The 12,098-nt window shown below is 43.2% G+C and overlaps 1 protein-coding gene across 6 annotated transcripts in view; it reads left to right on the forward strand.

Annotated features, from left to right (window-relative positions):
- The window catches only part of PDZD2 (PDZ domain containing 2), a 308,625-nt gene that overhangs the window by 139,739 nt on the left and 156,788 nt on the right, over positions 1-12,098 (forward strand). For 2 of the 6 annotated variants that reach the window (XM_054031842.1, XM_054031843.1), the window contains exon 1: positions 4,647-5,315. The exons of the other annotated variants lie outside the window; for them this stretch is intronic. The gene's annotated coding sequence lies outside the window, so the exon portion shown is untranslated. Of the gene's footprint in view, positions 1-4,646; positions 5,316-12,098 lie in introns of those variants that run through there. 6 annotated transcript variants of the gene reach the window in all.

Raw genomic sequence — 12,098 nt, forward strand, 5'->3', positions numbered from 1 at the left:
CTGCCCAGGGACCGTCAGCAGTGGCTGCTCTGGCTACCCCAGGGACAGCTGCTTGGTGGTCCTGGGGCCAGCTGCCGGGGCCGCCCGAGCAGAGGCCGGAGCGGTTGGCTGCGGGGCTGCCTGGCTGCAGAACCGGTCCAACAGCAGCAGGTACAGCTGTCCCTGGGGCCACCTGAGCATCGACCCAGGAGTCAGCCGCTTGGTGGCCATGGGGTCAGCCACACTGGCCGCTGCAGAAGTCACGGAGGTCTCGGAAAGTCACGGAATCCATGACTTCTGCAGCCTCCGTGACAGACACAGGTGGAGCCCTACCTGTGCATGGCCTAGATGGCGCTATGAGATGCTGATCCTGGGCTTCATCTCTGGCTCTTCAGGGCCATTTACAGCTGGCATTTATTGGCTCTTTTTGTTAATGTGTGAGGGCAAGAAAGGGTTAATTATTTGCAAGGGAAAGATTTTCTCTGCTGTGTTTTCAGGCACATAATGTGATAGTATCTGGTCTGGTACTGGTGGAAGCCTGTTTATGGCTTTTTGATGGCAGACTGCATGGAGAGTTAGGGAACTCAAAGAGGCCGAGTATACTCCAGTCCAGAGAACATATGGATGTCAGCAGAGAGACTCCATATTCACACTGGTGGCAGAATGTGGCCTTTACAGTCTTGGCTCTGCTCTGATGGGCTGAATTTTTGTTGGTTAATTTTAAGCTTCCTTTGAGTCATTTGTGTGGTTTCTGGCTGAATTCTGAGGTTTGTTGTTCCCCTCCGTGGAAAAATGGAACATCATGATGTTCTCCTGGATATAGATACTTATCGCATTATCATAGGAATTAAATTAATTAATTTTGCTCCCCATCAGATCTATGAGAGTCTGGAGCCTTTAGAAAATGTGTATTACGTAATATGCAATATATCAGTGCTGTCAAACATCCATTGTCAATGACACACCCAGTTTCAGAAGCATCTGAGATTATTTTTACCATCTTTTTTAAAAGAATGAAGGGTTTCTACCACTTATAGCTGGTAAGGAATCCAGTATCCTTTTAAGTGTGAAAGGAATGTAGTGCCATTTTAGACAACATACGTCTACACGGGCACTTTTGTCGCTAAAACTTTTGTGGCTCAGGGGTATGAAAAAACAAACGTTTTCGCGACGAAAAGCGCCAATGTGGACAGCACTTTGTCAACGGGAGCACGGGCAGCGACAAAAAGCACCAGTGTGGACAGCACTTCATCGGTGGGAGCTGCGCTCCCGTTGATGAAGCTACTACCCTTTGTTGGAGATGGTTTTATTTTGTTGATGAAAGAGCTCTCCCGGTGATAAAGATCGGCCACACAATTCACCTTCAATGGCAGGGCTGCAGCAGCACAGCTGCATCACTGTAAGGTGCGCTGTATAGACATAGCTGAGAGCTGTGAACTGTCCTTATGCATCTCAATGAAGTGTTAACTCTTAATCCTGATAATGGCATGTTATGGGTCAGATTTCTGTATCATTTAGGTGTGTAGTTGTCTCTCAGGTAACTTGTGCACACAGTTAGCTGATTTGCATCCAAAATGCTAACTGCATATGGAAACATAAGTAAGAAGCAAAAAAAAAAGCACTGGCCCTAAAAATGCCTCACACCATTTCCCCCCATTAAGTGATGAAGAATGCAATGATAATGTCACTATCTGAGGTCGTATTCCTGAAATTTTCCTTGCCTAGGCAGTACTCATTGAAGGATTGGGACCTAAAAGATTAGTTACTACACAAAGGCCATATTCTGCTGTTGATCTGTGTGCCAAACATCTGTTAACTGCAGTGGGAGACAGTTAGTGGAGGGAGGGAATTATATAGCCTTAATTTTGTAGCACTGGTACCTGGTCTGAAATGATAAATGTCACTACAGAATGAATTTGACACCCATTTCATATGCAGTAGGTAAAGTAGTGCAGTGGGAGTGGATCATGTTCTGAGAAGTCCTGCTGGCTACCTCTACATATATACAGCTATTTTTCTTTCTAAAAACTTGATGTATGTCTTGATACATTAATCCTTCTTCTTGTAGTAAAACATATGACTAAAATATTGTTTTGACTTGCATCACAATAGCTGACTTTGAAATGCATACCAGCTGCTCAACCTATTTTTTATAGATCATCCAGTTTTCTATTAAATGAGAACTGCAAGCATTTAGAGAAATGGATTCAAAGCATGTTTAATTTCACTATAGCTCCTGCATGTATGTTTCTTGCTGCAATTCTGTTGTGTAACTTGTTACATTAATACTCACTAGTGAATTACTACAAGCAGCCTTATGTCTCTTATAGAAATATTAAAATAAGGGAATTAGTTTTCCTCCTTCCACCTATAGAATACCACACTCCCCGTGTGCTATATGTGGCCCTGATCCAGTTCACAGTGATACCAGTATGTCCTGAATTAATGCACTCTTAAAATGGAGAAATATAATGTAATTCTGAATCATAAAGGTGACTGTGATTTCTCTGTGTTATCCATTATCTTTAACTATGCGCATGGCAAGGTGGATGTCACCCTAGTACAGGGGTCGGCAACCTTTCAGAAGTGGTGTGCCGAGACTTCATTTATTCACTCTAATTTAAGGTTTCGCGTGCCAGTAATACATTTTAATGTTTTTAGAAGGTCTCTTTCTATCAGTCTAAAATATATAACTAAACTATTGTATGTAAAGTAAAGAAGGGTTTTTAAAATGTTTAAGAAGCTTAATTTAAAATTAAATTAAAATGCAGAGCCCCTGGACTGGTGGCCAGGACCTGGGCAGTGTGAGTGCCACTGAAAATCAGCTTGCATGCCGCCTTCGGCACACATGCCATAGGTTGCCTACCTCTCCCCTAGTATTACCTGGCTCTACTGGCCAAAAAGAAAAAGTACCCACTCAGAGAGACATAGCCCACAGCAAGGCATGGTGTGCATGTGAGTATAAAGCCAGAATTAAGGTTGTCCTGTGGAAAAAAAATGTGATCATGTAATCAGAGAGTCTATCATAATGCATATGCATTAGGTGGCTGAATTAAGATTGCACCGGCAATCTTGTTCTGGCATTTCCTACCTTCTGAGTGCTTGAGTTTGCAAGCTTGATGTTCTGTAAATGTAATTTGTTGTTGTATATAATTTTACATAAAGGCAGCACTGTGTTTGAAGTAAATGAAGGATCTCAGAGTGCATCACTAGCTTAGCAAACTGATACATTTATAGATCACTTCTCCGACGTCCATCAAATCACAGGTCTCCTCAGCAATTCAGGCTACTCCATCACTATTATTATGTTCATAATAGAAGAGGTGAGGTCCTGCTCTGAAAAATGACTGTAAATGTCCTATGGAATGGTTCCATATTTATTGCTTCTTGGTGACTTTCAGAGAAAATGTATTCCATTTAAAAGGAGACGACTTTTTTTTTTTAAAAAGCCTGCTCTCCACACACTCTGAAAGTCAGGCTGAGATCTTTCTGGCTCAGGAATTGCCAACAACAACGATTCTACAGTCAGAGCTTATTTGACAATTTTCTAGTTGATGCAGGAAGCAGAACAGTATCCAACTCTGTCATATTTGAGCTCTATTGGCCCTGCAGGGCTACTGGAGGTAAAAAGGAATATAGCTTTTTAGCTACTACAAATAAGCAGAGATGTTTTATATAGACACACAGAGCAGATCTATGTCAACAGGGTCATTTTTACCTAGCCACATTTTGAAATAGAACTGCATTTTAAGTTTTAGCTCGCAGGCATCTTGATCAAGTTAAATAAAATATTTGCAAGGCTTCCGTGCAGGACTGTAGTGGGGAAAAGATTTTACCCGTCCACTGCTGAGCTTCAAAGGGGCCTGCTAGTTTAGCTGTCTATATATTTTGCAAACTAGGATGGAAGATTTTCACATGCAGTACAATCAAAACACTACACAGCCGGAACCGGCACGGAGTGTAATCAAAACAGCGTACGGACAGAAGTGAAAAATACAATATCCACTTGAAGCCGAAAGGTAATTTAAGAAGCCGGAATGCAATGGTCCAAGTTGGAAACTGGCCATAACTCTTGTGAAAAATTGCAACGCGATCTTAATTGCTCACAAGTCAGACGGTGTTCGGTTTTGTGTCTCAGCAGAACGACCTTGCTTCCAGCAGCAAACACCATGTGTCATGACAGTGTCACACACTGTAGCTTCGTTGCAGCCTCAGCGGGGAATTAACCTGAACCAGGGAAGATAGGATTTGCATGCACGATCTCTTTAAATAACTGGGGGCTGGAGGGAGCGCTCTTTGCTTTCAGCAAGGGTTTGACGGGGGGGATCGTGTTCAGGGCTGACGGGCACGAATTGCAGCTAACCGGTCTAACAGAAAAAAGCAGAGCGTGCGACCACCCTGCCCCGCAAGCGGGCTGCTGGGGCTGGAGTAGTTCAGTTCACCCAGGACGCGATCCCGACCCTGGAGGGGATAGGAACAGTTTAGCAGCCTGGGTTGTGCTGCCTCATGTCTTTGCAGCCGGCCGCGTGGGGAGAAGCCCGCTCTGCTCCCGGGGGAAGAGCTGGTTGCTGGAAGTTAGCTGGGGAAGGGGAGGAGAGTATTGCACGGGGGGTAGAAAGGCTGGGCCGGCGGAGCAGCCTGTAACCTAGCAGCATCGGGCTGCTAGCTCCAGCGGTAAATCGGATCGCACTTCTCGCTGGGATGGGAAACACCCGGCTGTCCTGCCCTGTGGCCCCCGGCGGAGCCTGAAGCGGTTCTGGGATGGGCCCGCCCAGCACAGCAGCAACAGGAAGAGCGGCTCTGAAGTAGCCACCGGCGCTTTGGAAACGGCTTCCCTCCGGCTGCCCCCCAGCTGCCAAGGAACCGCCCCCGCAAGCCCGACCCTCGGCCCCGCGGGTGCCCGCCGAGCGCCCCCCGGGGAGGTGCGGCTGATCGCGCTGCCTGGCCGCGGCGCGGTGCAAGCGGCAGCGCTGCGGGAGCAGAGCGCTCCGGTCTTTCCAGCGGCTCCTCGCCCAGGCATGTGGTTCAGCCCTGTGGAAACGCGGCCAGCCGAGCCGAGCCGCTCCGGGAGCCCGGCGGGAGGGTAAACAAGCCCGTCTGAGCAGCGCGTCCCGGGGGGCCGTCGCCGCCGCCGCTGCTGCTGGAGCGATCTCCTGTCGCTGCTCCGGGGCCGCTCGGCTCGGCCGCCAGCAGGTGATTACACTAATGAGCGGCCTCAGGGGATTGCGGACCCAGCCTGGCGGGGATTAACCCGGAGACACCAGCTGCTCCGCAGAGCGATTTCAAGGAAGCGGCGGAGAAAAGGGAAACCATGAAGGTGAATTAAAAGCCAAGAGGTAGGAGCCCTGGTGTGAGTGTCCGGGGGCTGCGAGCAGGGGGGGGGTCTCAAAGAGGGCTGGGTTGAATGTCAGTGGAGGCGGAATTAAGATCCCGATTACAACCCCAGCGCCGAAGCAGCCTTAGTTTTGAAAGCAAAAGAGGCACACACCGAATTCTGCCGATGAATGTTTGTTTGGTTTCTGCTTGCGGGGATAGAGTCCTCTTTGCCAGCTCCACAGACCGTTCGCTTTGGGGTTGGTACTGGCTTTGTCTACTGCACCTTAGCCGAACCACTTGTGAGGAATTAGGGTAACCTGCGTTGTGGTCCCGTGGACAGTTCATCTGCAGTGGAGGAGTCAATCTTAATTCCTCTGCTGCCTTGAATCGGCTCTGTCTGAAGCTACATTTAAACTCAAAAAGTACAGTGCAAAGGTGAAAAATCAGTAGTGACCAGAACAGTTGTAATGCCATGACATCTGGGAGCTGACACCTTCCTATCAGTGTTTCCCTTTCATCTAGGCTATATTTTTGGAGATTAGGGTGGAGCTGGATTAGACGTTGGGCAAAAACTTTGTTTATGATCTCACATGAGGTTATGATTTCCTGTGGGGACAGAACTCTGCCCAAAACCACTAAACAGTTCCTTTGGAGAAAACCTTTACAACTAAAGACACACAATGTTTTCCTGTTGGACACACACATACCAGATTTTAAAATGAAAGCGTTCTTAAAGATTAGTATAGAAGAATCTCCCAAATGAAGTTTCACTGTCAAAGTTTCTAATAAAGAAATAATTTCCTCCTGCATTTCAATTTGGGCAAAAATATAGATTTATTATTATTTCCAAAAGCATATAATCATCTGCAAGTTTCAGTACCCAAAACATGGTGGCTTTTTTGATAACTAAAATGCCTGTTTGTATTTGTGGATTTTGTATATGCAACAGACAGGGATAGTTAAATAAAAATTATTAAGATTTATTATATATTCATACAAATTCAAGGCATCTGCTCAGCCCTATATTTTGGCAGAATCCTCTTTTGCAGTGGAACTGGAGGGACATTATAAGTGAAACTAATAAGTAAAATATGTTTTAGAAATAAAATACAGATGGGGAGCATCTAAGTGTTGTATTGCACAACAGCATGCTCTGTGTGTGTGCCATTCATCTCCTATAACTCTAGGTTTTGTGAATGTGTCTGCAGTCTTGAGTTGTATTTTGAACTGTTCTGGAAAAGTCACTTAGTGTACAAACTATTAATATACATAGCACGCTGATGAAACAGGCTAGCTAGCATCTCTGCTGGTACTGTTCTGGCTAATGGTGCCTCTCATCCTAAAACACTTATGAAAAGTGTGTTTCCCTTTTTATAACAAGTTTTCTTTTGAAAATATAAATTGTTATATAAGAATGGCCTTAGAGCTATTCAGCTAGGCTGTGTCCCACTCTTCCAGAACAGTCTGCCATCAAACCCATGACTTTTGCATCCCACATCTATCCTCGATTTCCGGTTTGCATTTCCATCTGACTGGTGCTAACAGATCATCACAACAGAGACCGGATCTCCCTTTTCTTCCATGATGGGAAGTTTCTCTTTGGCTCCACTATCTGTCTTAAAAGGGATTTGCCTCTGCCTTTAAGAAGCGGCTGTAGACAGACAGGAGAGAGCTGGGTGGCATTGGTCAAGTGCAGGTGAGGAAGGAGGTAGATAGAACCCTGAACACATTCCCTCACAGAGCTTTGCAAAGATAGGAGCAGTCCTGCGCATAGCACATCTCTTAACAATCTTGTGGTCTTTATAGCAAATTCTGCTATTGGAAGTGCACGTAGCTCCTGTTGGCTATTTCATGGGAGCTGTGCCTCCATTCGAATATTGAATAGCCTTTAGGAAGAGAGGAGAATTTGCCTCTCTATTCTTTCATCCCTGGACACACAAGGGAGCCCTTTTGATTAGCCTAAGCACATCTGTTGTGATAAGTGGCGAAGCTTGGCTTGCATCCCTGCTTCTAGACTTCAATTGCATTCTTAGAGCCTATTACTACAAGGGGTCTTCAAATCAGTTTTACATGGCAAGAGAAACTCTGCACCTTCAGGATCAGAGCATGAGTCACTTGCTCTACTCCTTATGCCAAAGAAAAGACTCTTAAAGTAGAGGATAAATTATACTATGGTGTTGAGAATCATGAGTTAATGTTTCATTCTTTACATGGATCTGTCAGAATGGTTAGTCCTCCAATCTGTCTCAGTGCTTTATTCATTCATACAATGTGTTAATTATATTTCTTTTATTTAGTGATTTCTCTGCAGTCAGACAAGCGTGTTGCCTACAGATTATTAATCCACTAGAAATGTGGCAGTGTACCAGGATCTTGCTGTGTTTTAACAGACTGCATACCTATGCATGGACTTTGAATATGAGCAGAGAGAATCCCATTCTTTTGTCTGCATATGGTAGCTACATGATCATTTTATTGTGAACTTCAAATGTATACCGTATTCCTTGACAAAGGAACATCTTCTCAATGTGGTAAGAATAGAACCGTTTTTTTTTTTTTTTAACCATTTTGTGAAATTGGATTATCAGGGAACCCTAGGATGACAGATATTTCTCTCCCCATCCAGCAAGTCCCAAAACCACCCCAAGTGAAGCAGGTTTGGATGTGCATATGTTGTTGTTTATGATCTCCTACCAGGTGTGAAGAAGTTTGTTCTGATATTTGCCAGGGGCCTATATGACCCTGGGCCAGCCCTGTGTGGGGGAAAATAATAACTCCATATGGTATGTGAAATAGCAAAACCATCAGCTCCAATGCACACTCCGTGGATGCATGTACTATGTTCTAATGTCCTCACAAACAGACATGCTTCTGTAGAAGCCATTTAACACTTTATCCCATTACCAACTACTACTATTAATATTAACAAATGACATTGGCTTTGAATAAGTACTAATAGAGGCAGCATGGTCTAATGAATTGAGCCAAGAATTCCTTTGTAATAATCCTCACTCTGCCACTGACTTACTGTTTGACCTTAGGTTAGTCTCTTAAAAATATGTTTTTTGCAATAAAGCAACTATGTAAAAGTGAGTTTTCTTCTCCACAGATATGACTTAGATCACACATAAAGCAGATCTCTTATTTCATTGACAAAGTATGTTTTTACTACATTTTCACCTGTGAAGACCACAGAACCAATTACAGCCATGGAAGACTCAGCTGAATTCTTTCCTGGCCCATGCACCATCAAGAGAAACATTACCTGCCATAAATCCCAATTATGGAACCTCTACATGCAGCATGCTGTCCCCCTGAACAATTTCCATATTAAAATTGTTCAGTTGGCAAGTAAAAAGTGTTTTCTAACTGCCAGTACTTCAGCTGGGATATGAAAGCCAAATTGTGTATATAAATCCACCCACGCCTTGAATATTGTGTCCGGTTCTGGTTGCCCCATCTGAAAAAGATCTAATGAAACTGGAAAAGGTGCGAGAAGGACAACAAAGATGATTATGGATATGGAATGGCTTTTGTAGTGATCTTGGGGTTCATTAAATAACAAACCAAATGAATGAGAAAGGAATAAAACTTTAATAAAATAAACTGGAGAGCTTCTGCAGTGAGGGGCTGTAGGCAGCCACCCTGTGTTCTCAACCACTGCCTCCAGGGCACATCACCAAATTCCTATGCTCATAATACTGTCCCTTATGAGGGAGCATCTCTAAATAATAATCTTCTACAAACATATCTCTACATCTTCCCTCTTAAAGAAAAAAATATTAACTCTCATATAAAATAGCTAACAACAATGTAATGACACATGCATTAAATTCTTAACTCATGTAATTTCCATAAACCCAATGTTTCACTTTCCTGAAATACCCTTTTTCCAGGCAGGTTAGGAAGTCTTTCAGGACATTTAATCTCCCGCTCCAATCATCTCAGTATCAACCTTTGGTTAGAGTCTGAATTGTTCTCTTGTTCCTTGACAGTTTCTTCTTTGTATGTTGATAAAGGATCAGTCAGATGGGAAATGCTAGAGTCATCTACTGTCAATGTGTTGGAACGTTCTGAGATTATTCATAAGTCCCTTCGATTATGTCAAAAGGTGTCTCCCTGGTCAGTCTATGCTACATAAGACCTTAGATGCAGCTGTTCTTTAATGGTACCCCTTTGGCCCCAAGTATTAGAGGTGTGATTCCTCAGGCACATTTTATCCATATCAGTTAAGAGATGTGAGATCGCGGGCCCTTTTGTCAAAATAATATTTCTGCTTCCACTTCTGATTTTCTTTCATCTTCCATATGGTTTCATTGTTATGAGATTTCAGCAAGCTATCAGTAATTGGTAAATTAGATCTGATCATTCTTCCCATTACTAGCTGAGCTGTGGAGAAAAGCCATTCTCCAGGGGTGTACTTCGGTAAACCAGTAATGCTTTATACATATCACCCCCACTGTCAAAAGTCTTTTTCATAAGGTTCTTTATTGTCTGTATAGATCTTTCCACAAGCCTATTTGATTGGGGGTAATTTGGACTTGATGTTTTATGATGAAAATTGCAATCTATGGCAAATTGCCTAAAATTTGCACTGGAAAATTGCAGCCTATTATCGCTAAAGACTTCATCAGGAATTCCATCTCTGGAGAAGATTCCCTTCACGTCGGCTATCACTGACTTACTATTAGTACTGTGAAGTGTGCAAATTTCTGGATACAGAGAATAAGAATCTGTGATTATTAAAATAACCCTTTGCCAGGTGAATAAGTCAGTGCCTACTTTCTTATAAGCCCTTTGTGGAACTGGATGAGGCCTCCATGGCTCTGCCTGTTGGCATGCTTTATATTTCAAACAGGAAAAGCAGTTTCCTGCCACATTAGTAATATAGTGATTGGTCAGTGGCCAATATAACACCTCCTTGTGCTCATTGTTTGCACTTCTCAATTCCTAAATGACCCTCATGGATCTTCCCGAGCATTTCTTTTCCAAGGTTCATTGGAATTACAACCTTACTGCCCTTGAAAATCACCCTAAGTTCATGTCTGCAGTTCTGATAGTCTCTTATACTTGGACAGCGACTGTTTATTTCTTCAGGCCACCCTTTATTATCACTTCTTTAAGGATTTCCAATGATTCATCTTTCTCTGTTTCCTCTCTTCTTTGTTGCAGTTTCCTGTTAGCTCTGGGAGTTGACTTTACAATTGGATCTACATAGACTTACATCTCTGTCTCTAAAGTCTTCTCTGGTTTCAAGGGAGCCACTGCTCTAGAAAGTGCATCTGCCGTGAACATGATTTACTGGGCGAGTAGGTTACAACCAAATCACACTTTTGCAGCTTTATCATCATTCTTTGAATCCTTAAGGTATAGTCATGTAGCAGTTTGCTAAATAACATTATCAGGGGCTTGTGGTCCGTTTCAACTTCCACTGTCCATAAACATACTGATTGAATCTCTCACAGGCAAACAGTATTCCTAAAAGCTCCTTTTTGATCTCTACATATCTGGTTTCTGCCTTAGTCAGTGATTTGGATGCATATGCCACTGGTTGCCAACAATCCTCATTCTTCTGTAAAATCACTGCACCTAACCCAGACTGTTACGCATCTGCTGAAATTTTAATAGGCTTTCCTGGTGCTTAGAATTTCAACACTGGTTCTTGTATCAGTTGTTGTTTTAAATCTTCCCATGATTCCTCCTGTTCTGCACCCCATTTTTATTCTCTAGGAGTTTTCTCAAAGCTGCTGCTTTGGTAGATAGATTAGGTATGAATTTTCCAAGATAATTAACCATTCCCAGGAACCATTGGACCTCTTCGACTGGGGTCATGGCATCATTTCAGTGGCTGAAATCTTCCTTTACACCTTCATTGGAAATAATGTCCCCAATAAAAGTCGGTTCTGTTATCCCTAAAACACAGTTCTTCCTATTTAATTTGAGGTTTGCAGCTCTAGTTGCATTCAGGACTTTCCGAAGTCTATGATCATACTCCTCTTTCGCTGAACCCCAGATGATGATGATGTTAGCTCAATAGATAACAACATTAATATGTTCATAGATCATATGTATGGTTTTGTGGTACACTTTTGGTGCTGAAGTTATGCCGAAGGGTAAGTGTAAGAATCTATTTCTTCCAAATGGGGGTAGTAAATGTGCATCGTTTTGAGCTTTCTTCAGGTAATTTTAGCTGCCAAAAACCTGAGGATGCATCCAATTTACTGAAATATTGAGCATTGGCAAACTGAGCCATAATCTCTTCTCTGGTTGGTAGTTTGAAATGTTCTCTTTTTATAGCCTTGATGAGCTCTCTGGGATCTAAACATATGCACAGCTGGCCATTACTTTTCTCCATGATAATGAGGGAGCTCACCCATTCTGTTGGCTCCTCAGTTTTTTATATTCCTTGCATTGCTTCCATCCTTGCAAGCTCAGTCTTGAGCTTTTATTGCTGAGTGCAAATGGCACCTTTCTACATGGATGGATAACTAGAGGAACCTGCTTGTTTATCCGGATTGTATGTTCACTCTGCAAGCAACCCAACCCTTAAAACAGGTCATGATATTCCCAAAAGAGTGCCTCAGAGCCAGGTTCAGTATGATCTTGTAGTGAGAGCACCCATTTTACTAGACTGAGTTTCTCACATGCAGCTAGGCCTAAAATTGGTGTCACCTCTTTTGGCACTACTATGAACGGGAGCCGGTACATGGTTTTTTTTATAGTTGATGCTAGCAATGCACCTCCCCTTCACTGGTATATTTGTTCCAGAATAACCAGTTACTTATATTTTTGTTGGTCCCAGT

Source organism: Malaclemys terrapin, chromosome 6 (genome assembly GCF_027887155.1).
Source record: "Malaclemys terrapin pileata isolate rMalTer1 chromosome 6, rMalTer1.hap1, whole genome shotgun sequence".
Taxonomy (NCBI): domain Eukaryota; kingdom Metazoa; phylum Chordata; order Testudines; family Emydidae; genus Malaclemys; species Malaclemys terrapin.